This window comes from Sminthopsis crassicaudata, chromosome 2 (genome assembly GCF_048593235.1).
Source record: "Sminthopsis crassicaudata isolate SCR6 chromosome 2, ASM4859323v1, whole genome shotgun sequence".
In the NCBI taxonomy this organism is placed as follows: Eukaryota; Metazoa; Chordata; class Mammalia; order Dasyuromorphia; family Dasyuridae; genus Sminthopsis; species Sminthopsis crassicaudata.
Genome location: NC_133618.1, coordinates 155,930,780 through 155,942,186, shown reverse-complemented (window position 1 = coordinate 155,942,186; position 11,407 = coordinate 155,930,780). Strand labels below are relative to the sequence as shown.

General features: G+C 31.4%; 1 long non-coding RNA gene across 1 annotated transcript in view; it reads left to right on the top strand.

The window, feature by feature from the left end:
• The first annotated feature begins 366 nt into the window (after window positions 1-366).
• Window positions 367-11,407, top strand: part of LOC141553294 (uncharacterized) — a 56,402-nt gene continuing 45,361 nt past the window's right edge. The window contains exon 1 of the long non-coding RNA XR_012485378.1: window positions 367-442. This is a non-coding gene — a long non-coding RNA (uncharacterized LOC141553294). The remainder of the gene's footprint in view (window positions 443-11,407) is intronic.

Sequence of the window (11,407 nt, the reverse complement as noted above, 5' to 3'; positions counted from 1 at the left end):
ATCATGCTATTGTATATGTCTCAAAAATAGGAGGGAAATATCTCACTCATGTGCAACTGGGCATGCTATCTACATAAAGATAATACAGTGCATATGTATATGTGTCATTGTTTTACATTCATTCATCAATACCCTCAAGGAGATAGATTTCACAGCTATAAAATCTTGGTAATTGGGAGAAATTATTTGGCTTTAGCTGCCTTTTATATGATTTGGGGGGATCACTAGGAGACATATCTCCTGAGATGATATAGTCACATAACTGAACAAAATAGAGAATTCAACATTAAGACTTATTAAATATCTATTTCTTTTATTCTCTCCTTTTGAAAAAAATAAGTTGATACAGTTATTTCTCTGCTTCTGATCTATAGTTCAAGTTCTTTGGGCATCATGGTTAGAAGGCAAAGACAGAAGAACTGGCAATGCTAAAAGGCAACAGGTACACTATTATACTGTAGGTAGAATTTTTATTTGGTATAAATATTCAAGAAATTAATTTGGAACTGTACTCAGAAAATTACTAACTGGATTTGGTGATACAAATATTAGATATATACCTCAAAAAGATAAAAGGCAAATAGAAAAATGTATATGTAAAAAATTCTTATTGTTGGATTCTTTTGTTCTAACATATAGTTAGAAATAAAGTATGTATATGCAAATTGTGGAATAACCAAAAGTGTTTTAAATGAATATAATGGAGGATTATTATACTGTAAATAAGGCATAAGATGAAATAAGAAAAATGGAGAAAATTAATCAAATTGATCAACTAATGAAGAAGGAATTGAACAGATCCTAAAGAACAATTTACATGATGACCATGATAATGTAGGAATAAGCAACTTTGAAAGACCATACAACTCTATCATTGCCCATGGCTTAAGAAAATTTATGATATAGTTTACCACTTACCTTTTCACCAAGAAGAAATGATTTAGAGATTACAAATGAGATACGCATTTGGAGACATGATCAATATGTTTATTTTCCTTTCTTGACTTTCTTGACTATGTACAAAGGTGAACATGGGAAGGTGATTTTGTGATGAGTTAGAGAGTAGAGGTACAGATGCAAAAAGAGAGAACATCAATAAAATATCAGAAATATTGAATGCCAGAAAGGACAAAATAAGGCACAAGTGGGGCAATTTTATTACTTCCATGTTAATTTATATATAAAAAACCTAAATATAATAAAAGTTCTCATAACAAAGTGAGGAGCAAGTAAAATATTAACATATATTTTATTTCATAACACAAATATTTCTGTATTTCTTTGGATTTTTACAGTTGCCTCAACCATAAGTTCAAAGCTACTGACTTACTTAACAGTCATTCATAATGACTATAATTTGCTCCACAATACACAGAACAAATCTTTAGCATAATTCAGAAGTAGTACAAAAGTTATCTGTTAATGAGTGAGTGTGTTATTCCTCCCCAGTGAGTTAGTTAAGTGGAGGAAATGGAAAGAATGCCTTAACCCTAGACTCCAATAGTAAACCCAGACTTAAACATGAACCTAGTAAACCTTAAATCTAGACTACAATAGTAGCATTTCTGTCATTCTATTGCCACAGGTTGCTAGAAATATAATCTTGTTCATGTGGGCATTTCAGCAATCTCCAAACATTGCTTTTAGTATTTTCTCTACACATATGAGATTCACTTATAATTAATTTGTATACTTTATATATTCTGGTATTTGTGATGGTATTTAGGTTTCATTCTAAAACACAATTAAATTATAAGCCAATGGAGGTTTCTTGCTGACCTCAGTATGTCTTAGATACTAATCTGTCCTACTAAAGATGAGGAACCTAACAGTGTAGAAGAATTAATGACCCAGTTGGATCAGGAGACACTAACTGGATCTACACGCTTTTTATTTTCTATTTATCAATAATATTCCACTAAAATATGTAAAGTTTCTTTCTATTCCTGTGGTTCCATCAATTTTTATGAATACTCTAATAATAAAAAGTATAATGGCAGCCACTATGCTAATCAGTTTGATGTTTCCAAAAGATCTACAGATTTTTTAATGAAGAGCAGGTAAGTTCATTCATAAGAGGTAAATTTTCTTTTGCCAAAGCATTGTGTATAGGTTCTGATATTTCCTCCAGATTTTCAGGAATTTGGCAAATAATTGCTCAGGCACATCTGGTATCCAACTGGTATTCTATGATTTTGTGGATCCAGGGTTCCCATTGTAGGCCAGGTGAAGAAAGGCCCTGACAAACACAGATCAAAGGATTCTAAGTGCTGGTTACACACCCTGTTGTTCCTCAGGCACTGCATGCCCATTTGATCTGGCCATCACCATCATATTAAACTAGATGAGAACATCCCACTTATTTTTTTTTATTCAAGACCTTCAGAGATGCCAAAAGATGCTTCTTGAATGGGTGCTACACTCTATTGAAAGTCAATTCACTTTTTTCCAGATGAGCCCTTCCCTTCCCAAAATGGGTCCATATGGAATTAGCTCAAAGTGGAAATAAATTGGAAGTTACAGTTCATACCATTTGAGAGTTGTTGAAAATTTTGACTTGCTTGGAATAGACCCATATAAACAAGGAATCTGAATTGGCCAAATTGGAGCTTTCATCTCTCTCATCCTTTCTGCCAATCTTATATTGTTTCACTTTAAATGGCAATTTTGAGTACGTTTTCCTCTCTCTAGAGGTTTTTATGTCTTTTTTTAAAATGTGGTAGATTTTATTGTTACAGAAAAGGATCTAGAAATTTTAGTGAATTACAAACTCATTATGAGTCAAAGATGTAATATGGCAGCCAAAAAGATAATGCCATTTTAGGCTTCTTTGAGAGGTACAGTATCAAGGACTATAGAGATAATAGGCAAATTTGGAGTCTTGTTTTATGTGGTTTGTTCTGGGTACCACATTTTAGGAAGGGCACTAATAAACTGGAGAGGTTCCAGAGGGGGAGAACCAGAAAAGCTAAGTGACTAGGATTCATGCCATAAGAGAAACTGGAGATGCTTAATCTTGAGAAGACTGGGCAAATAACAAGAATTGCCTTCAAGTATTTTAAAAAAAAACTGTGATGTGTAAAAGAGATTAAATTTGCTCTGCCTGACCTTAGAGAGCAGAACTAGAAAGCAAGGGGTAAAAGATATAAATATGTAAATTAGGTTTGCCATTAAGGAAAGACATTATAAAAGTTGGAGCCATTCAAAAGTACATTAGACTGCCTAAGGAGATAGAAGGTTTCCCCTCATTGAAGGTCTTTGAGGAAAAACTAACTGACTAGCCACTTTGTGGTATCTTATAGAGGCAATTATTGATTATGTTTTGATTGGCCAAATGGCAAGCCTGAGATTCTATATTATCACTTTAGTCCTCGAAGTGTACAAGGTAAGGTTCAAGCTAATTTTTTCCCTAAATTTGAGGATACCTAAAGTTCCAGACTTGAGCTGGAACATTAATTGTTGGTTTATTTATCTGCAAAAAAGGAATAAATCTAACACCTATCTCATAGAGTTCCTGTGAGGTTTAAATGAGATAACATATGTAAACTACACTAGCTATTTTTAATTACACTAGTTATTTTTAATACTAATATTAGAATAGACTAATAGTTCTGAGGTTAATTCAGACAAATAATTTAAAGGGGACAAGGATAAGATTCTGATCTCCAGCTTATCTATTTCTAAAATTGCATGCAATCCAGAAGCTACTGAGTAATTGTGCATTTGTCCTTTGGAGATAAGAATGTTCACTCTGATACTGGGTGAAGCTGAATCTAAATCATTTGTATACACCCAAATTGAAAACTGAATCCCTTCTCCCTACTTCATTTGAAAATGCCTGTTACAATCATATATGGAAAGTAAAAAGTTGCATTTTTTTAAACCAAATTTTAAATGAAAAGTAGAATTTTTGTATCAAAGACACATGTATTTAAATAGGTAATGTATCAAAAGTGTCTTTTCTTGCCTTTCTTTGATTTTGAGGCCATTTATTCCATGTCTATTCTAAGGGCTAACTTTGCCTTGCTCTCATTAGTTGCTGATGTTTGAATAAATCCAACTAACTTTTTACATGGCCAATCATTTTTTTTCTGTGGAATTTAGTCAAAAACAAGAGAGGCCCAAAGGATAATTCCCTTTCTCTTTGAACAAGTTTAAGTGCTATTTTTTTCAATAGGCCAAAACATACTAGCATAGACACATCTGCAGTCTATGCCACCACCAACACCATGTGCATATGAACACCTGTATTTACACTTACCTGCTTTGGCCTGACACATTTATTTGATCCCTTTCACTTGAAGGGGTTTTACACACAGCCCTAAAAGCATGACTATGTTGGTCCATCCTTTCTCCTCCCCAGCGATTTTCTCACCACAAAATTGCCATAGTCTACTGATGCTTTATTGTGTGCTGTTTAAAGATTAGTTGATGGCCCTGCTAAGATCTGTTTTGCACCTGTAAGCTAGCCCCATAAGATGCTAAGTCTGTCAGAATAATCTCTTGGGCTAATGCTTAATCAAATCTTTACATGACAAGGTTACTCTAGAGGAAGTCCTTTTCAAGGCAGATGTTTCAATTCTGTCATGTCTTATTTTTCAGGATGGCCCCCATAAAGCAAAACCTGTTAAATGAGGCCTATTTTAAAGGGGTTTGTCTTCTGCAAAGGAAGAAAGACACCTGGATCTAAAGAAAACAGGGGTGATAACATGAAATGTGATACTTCATGCTTAAAATTTCTCATGTCTCATTCTAATTTTTAAAAAATCACAGAACTATTTCTACTCATATGAAAGGATGTTCCAAATCACTATTGATCAGAGAAATGCAAATTAAGGCAATTCTGAGATACCACTATACACCTGTCGGATTGGCTAAGATGTCAGGGAAAAATAATGATGAATGTTGGAGGGGATGCAGGAAAACTGGGACATTGATGCATTGCTGATGGGGCTGTGAAGAATCCAAATATTCTGGAGAGCAATCTGGAATTATGCCCAAAAAGTTATCAAACTGCATACCCTTTGATCCAGCAGTGTTACTACTGGGCTTATATCCCAAAGAGATACTAAAGAAGGGAAATGGATCTGTATGTGCCAAAATGTTTGTGGCAGCCCTTTTTGTAGTGGCTAGAAGCTGGAAAATGAATGCATGCCGATCAATTGGAGAATGGTTGGGTAAATTGTGGTATATGAATGTTGTAGAATATTATTGTTCTGTAAGAAATGAACAGCAGGATGAATACAGAGAAGCTTGGAAAGACTTACATGAACTGATGCTGAGTGAAATGAGCAGAACCAGGAGATCATTATACACTTCAATAACAATACTGTATGAGGATGTATTTTGGTGGAAGTGGATATCTTCGACAAAGAGAAGATCTAATTCAGTTCCAAATGATCAATGATGGACAAAATTAGCTACACCCAGAGAAGGAACACTGGGAAATGAGTGTAAAGTGTTTGCATTTTTGTTTTTCTTCCCAGGTTATTTTTACCTTCTGAATCCAATTCTTATGGAACAGGAGAACTGCACAGTCTATATATTGTATCTAGGATATACTATAACATATTTAACATGTATAAGACTGATTGCCATCTAGGGGAGGGGGTGGAGGGAGGGAAGAGAAAAGTCAGAGTGCAAACGAGTGCAAGAGATATTGTAAAAATTACCCATGCATATGTACTATCAATAAAAAGTTATAATAAAAAAGTAATTTAAAAAAATCAAAGAAAATCCTACAATACATTGTTTACAAGAAACGCATTTCAAGCAGAGAGACACACACAGGTAAAAGGTAAGGAGCTGGAGCAGAATCTATTGTGTGTTGGCTGAAGCAAAGAAAACAGGGTTAGCAATTATGATCTCAGAAAGAGCAAAAGAAAGAGCAGATTTAATTAAAAGAGACAAAAAAGGAAACTATATCTTTATTAAAGATACCATAGACAATGAAGTCATGTCAATACTAAATGTGTATACACCAAATCTAATTTTTTGTTGTAGAATTTGAATGGGTTATAGGAGGAAATAGATGATAAATGATACTATTAAGATATCTCAACTTCCCCATCTCAAAACTAGATAAATCTAACCAAAATATAAATAAGAACTTTTTTAAAAAAAGTTATTCATTTTTCAAGAAAACTGAGTAAGAATAGAGAGGAATGTACCTATTTTTTTGTCAGCTGCATATGACATCTACACAAAAACTGACTATGTATTAGTATGTTAAAAACCTCACAACTAAATGCAGAAAATCAGAAATAGTAAATACCTTCTTTTCAAAAGATGATCCAACAAGAATTATATTCAATAATGGACAATGGAAAAATAGATTAACAGGGAACAGGAAATCAAGTAAGGTAATTTTTTTTAAAAATTGGATCAAAGAACAAAATCACAGAAACAATAATTTATTTTACAAAATGGCAACAATGAGAATACAAACAAAATTTGTACGAGGCAGCTAAACTAGTACTTAGGGGAAATTTTATATGTCTAATTGCTTGTACTAATGATATCAAAAATAAGAAGAAGCAGATCAATGAATTAGGCATGCAACTAAAAAAAACTATAAAAATAACAAATTAAAAATTCACAATTAAACACAAAATTTGAAATCCTGAAAATTAAAGAAAATACTAACAAAACTGAAAGTAGGAAAATGAGACACTAATAACTACAAGCTGGTCTTATAGGAAAAATAAAATAGATAAACAATTGGCTAATATGATTTTTTTTAAAGAAAGAATGTCTAATATCAAAAATAAAAGAGGGTAAATTTACCTTCAATGAAGAGGAAATTGAGACATGTTAGGTGTTATTTTGTCCAATAACTTTGATAATCCAAATGAAATGGATGGATATCTACAAAAAATGTAAATTGCCCAGATTAACAGAAGAAACAAAATAATAATCTAAATTTAGAAAAAGAAATTGACTAAGCCATCAATTAACATCCTAAGGGAAAAAAATAGGAACATATGGATTCACAATTAAATTCTCCCAAAATTTATAAAATTGATTCAAAATTGTATAAACTATTTTGAAAAAAATAGATTAATGTAAAGTCCTATCAAAATTCTTATTATAGACCAAATTTCCTTAAAGAAGAATGATGCAAAAATTTAAAATAAAATACTAGCAAAGAGATTACATCATTATATCACAAGGGTTATACACTATGATAAGGTGAGAGTTATATTAGGAATTCAGGGTTTCTTCATGATTAGGAAAAATATCAGCATGATTTAACTTATCTAAAACAAAACCATATAATTATCTCAACACATGCAGAAAAAGCTTTTGACAAAAAAGCATCAATTTCTATTAAAAACACTAGAGAGCACAGAAACAAATGAAATTTATCTCAAAAATAATAAGTAATACTTTTTAAAAACCATCAGCAAGCATAATCTAATGTAATGGGCATAAGTTAGAAGTTTTCACGATAAGATAAGGTGTAAAGCACCATTATAAGCTTTGTTATTTAATATTGTACTAGAAATGTTAGCCATAATAAGGAGAGGAAAAAATGAAAGGAATTAGAATAGGCAATAAGAAAATGAAACTTAGTCTTTTCAAATGATACAATATTATATGTAGAAAATTCTAGAATATACTTTAAAACTATTTGAAACAATTAATAACCTTAGCAGGATTGTAAAGTATGATATAATAATAATTCTACAGGAATTATTAGCATTTCTAAGTATTACCAACAAAGCCCCATAATAAGAGATAGAGAAATTCCATTTAAAATAACTTCAAATAATATAAAATACTTGGCAGTTTAATTGTCAAATAAAAACCAAGAATTATATGAAAACAACTATAAAACATTTCTATGCAAATAAAGTCCTATCAAAATAAGTGGAAAATATTAATTGCTCATGGATAAGCCAAAGCAATATAACAAAATGACAATTAAATTTAAAATGATCTATTTTTTTCAGTGTAATATCAAATTATCAAAATTATATTTTGTAGTGGTAGAAAAATATGACAAACTTGATCTGGAAGATAAAGACTCAAGGATATCAAGGGAATCAATGAAAAAAATTATAAATGATGGTGATCTAGACATAACAGATTTTAAAACACATTAGAAAGGAATAATTTACAGAATAATTTGTTACTGGTCAATAAATATAGTAGTGGATCAATGAATAGATAAGATCCAAATTACAGTATAACAAATGACCATATGAAGTGAGTGTATGATAAATCCAAAGATTCAAGCTTTTGGAACAAAAAACTAATTATTTGACAAAAAAAAAAAAAAACTTCTGGCAAAAAATTGGAAAAAATGTTTGGAAGAAACTAGGTATAAATCAACATATTCAACCCAATATCAAGCCAAGTTCAAAAATGTATACATGGTTTACACATAAATGATGATGCCATGAATAAAGAAAGCATGGATTTATTTTTCTGTCATATTTAATATACAGAGAAGGAAAGATCTTAAAACTAAAAAAGAAATATAGATCAGTACAAAATGTAAAATAGTTCATTTTAATTATATAGCTATAAAATGTTTTTGCATAAATAAAAAATGCAAGAAAAATTTATGAGGAAAGCAGAAAACTGGGGCAAGGAAAATTTTGCAATACGTATCTCTCATAAATGCCTCAAATAGATAGAGAACTGAGTCAAATTTATAAGAATTGAGTCATTCTCCAGTTGATAAATGGCCAAAAGGCATGAAGAAGCAGTTTTCAGAGGAAGAAATTACAGCTACATATAATCATATAAAAGGTTCAAATAACTATTGCTTAGAGAAATGAAAATTAAAACTATGAAGTGTCACCTCATACTATCACAGTGATGAACAAGACAAAAAAGGAAAATGTTGGATATTGGAAGGGATATGGGAAAACTTGGACACAAATGCCTGGGTGGTGGAGTTGTGAAATGATATAACCTTTCTGGAGAGCAATTTAGAACTATGACAAAGGGACTATAATACTGTGCATACCCTATGATCCACTGTTATCTCTGCTAGATCTATATTCCAAAGACATTCCCAAAAAGGGGAAAGGACTCAATTGTACAAAAATATTAATAGCAGTTCTTTTTGTGGTAGCTAGGAATTGGATATCAAAGGAATGTCCAAAGAAATGCCCATTTATTGTACTTAAGAAATGGCAAGCAGGATGATTTCAGAAAAGACTTGGAAAGACATATAAAATGAAGCATAGTGAAGGAAACAGAATGAGAACATTCTGCACAGAAACAGCAATTTCGTTTGATGAAGAACTATGAATGATTTAGCTATTCTAAACAATTCAATGGTCCAAGACTACCAGAAAGTACTAATGAGGAAGCCTACCATCCATCTCCAGAGAAAGAACCAATATTGATTGAATATGGACTGAAGCATATTATTTTTATTTTCATTTTAATTCCAGTTTTCTTGTATAAAAGCACTAATGTGGAAATGTCTTCCACAAATTGCACATCCATAATCTATATCTTATTGCCACCTCAAGGACAGAAGGATGGAAGGAGGGTTAGAGAGAAATTTTTTAATTGGAAGGAAGCACAGAAAAATCCAACATAGATTCAAGAATTAGCCAAGAGCTAGCAGCAAGTATTTAGTTTAATTTTTATATTTAATATAGTTAATATTTAATAAATACATATTTGAATAACAAGATCATTTATCTTAGGAAATATTGCTGCACATATATAAATGGAAAGAAAATCAGCATGTCAAAAGTGCTACATAAGAGATGATATCTTCTCATACTAATATAATGTTCAATATTGCTCTATATTTGTAACCACTTGTATTTCTATTTTTAAATATAGTTGTTTCAATACTTAGAATTATTTATTTCAGGAAAGAAAAAGTAAGCATTGATATGTCCTGAATAAGCACTGGTGGGAATTTTGAGTTATACTATTCTATTACCCATGGCAAAAAGAAGAGAAAAACAAGATGTAGAGCTTGTGGCTTTGGGGATAAATTCCATCCATTCCAGTGATATCATCTAGCCCATGAGCAAAATGGATGGTTCTGGAGCCATGCTTGTGTAGTCATTATGTAACTTAGCCTCCTGGGGGTGGTTTATATAGTTACCAAAACCCTGAGATGGAATTATAGCTCTATCCTTCATGGTCATCTGTTGTTTATTCAATATATCATTTATAAAACCATTTTCTTTCCTGTAAAACATGGACCCTTGTCTTCAAAATGTATCTCATGCTCATTACTAAGCCTTCCCATTCTTGTGCTACTCTTCTGTAATCTCCTGCGGCTCATAATTTATTCTTTTCTCCTTCTTATGGCTATTTTACTTATGTTTACTTCATCATCTTCTTGTCCTTGCTCTTTCATCAATGTTTTCTTTTTCAATTGCTGCCAACTTTTCTATTTTTTAACCTCACTTCACCTTTTTCCCATTTTTATCTTTGCTATTGTTTGTGTAGTCCACTGATAACTGACTTATTGATGGATTGATTGATGTTTTGATCATTCAATTGGGTTGAATCCTGCAAACATTTTAAACAATTGATATAAAAGTAATTGAACTAAGAACTAGGAATATAAAGACAAAAACCAGCCTCTACCCTCGGGTAGTTTACAAATGTATTAATAAAAAGCTTCTGAGTATGAGAAGAACATTAACACTGAAAAGGATAGAGAGGTTTCATAGAGTAGATGGTATCTGAATTGAGTCTTAATGGAAGAAGATTCTGAAATGAAAAAAATGAGATAATAATTCTATTTAGCATTTTATGGTACTATAGGCATCATAAAACATTTGACTGTTGAAACAACACTGTGCAGTAGGCCTTGTTATTAGTTGTGTTTTCTAGATGAGAGAAACAAGTTTAGGAGAGGTTAAGTTAATAATAGCCACATAATTAGTGATGGTTAGTAAGGCAAGATTTGAATTCAGGTTTTTCTGACACCAAGTCTAAATGAAATGTTGAGTTTACTTATGACTAACATAAAAAGTCATTCAGAGTCTCTATTCTGCCAGTGACAGGAAAATAGAATATAGATAGATAGACAGATATATATATATATGTATATGTATATGTGTGTATATATAATACATAAATAGCATAGACATGTGTATGAATGTGTATGTATATGTATGTATGCATATATGTATGTATGTATATGTGCATTGTGTGTATATACATATATATACATAAGCATATGCATTGTATATGTGTGTATATATGTGTTTATATATATGCATATGTACATATACATATATACAAATATGTGTTTATATGTAGGTACATATTTCATACCTGCAAGCATACAAATAAATACACATGTTATATGTGTGGGTGTGTATGTGTAGTTGTATTGTGTACATATGTAGATGTGTTTATATAAAATTTATGTTTAAAATAAATACGTGTGAATATGTATATAAGCATT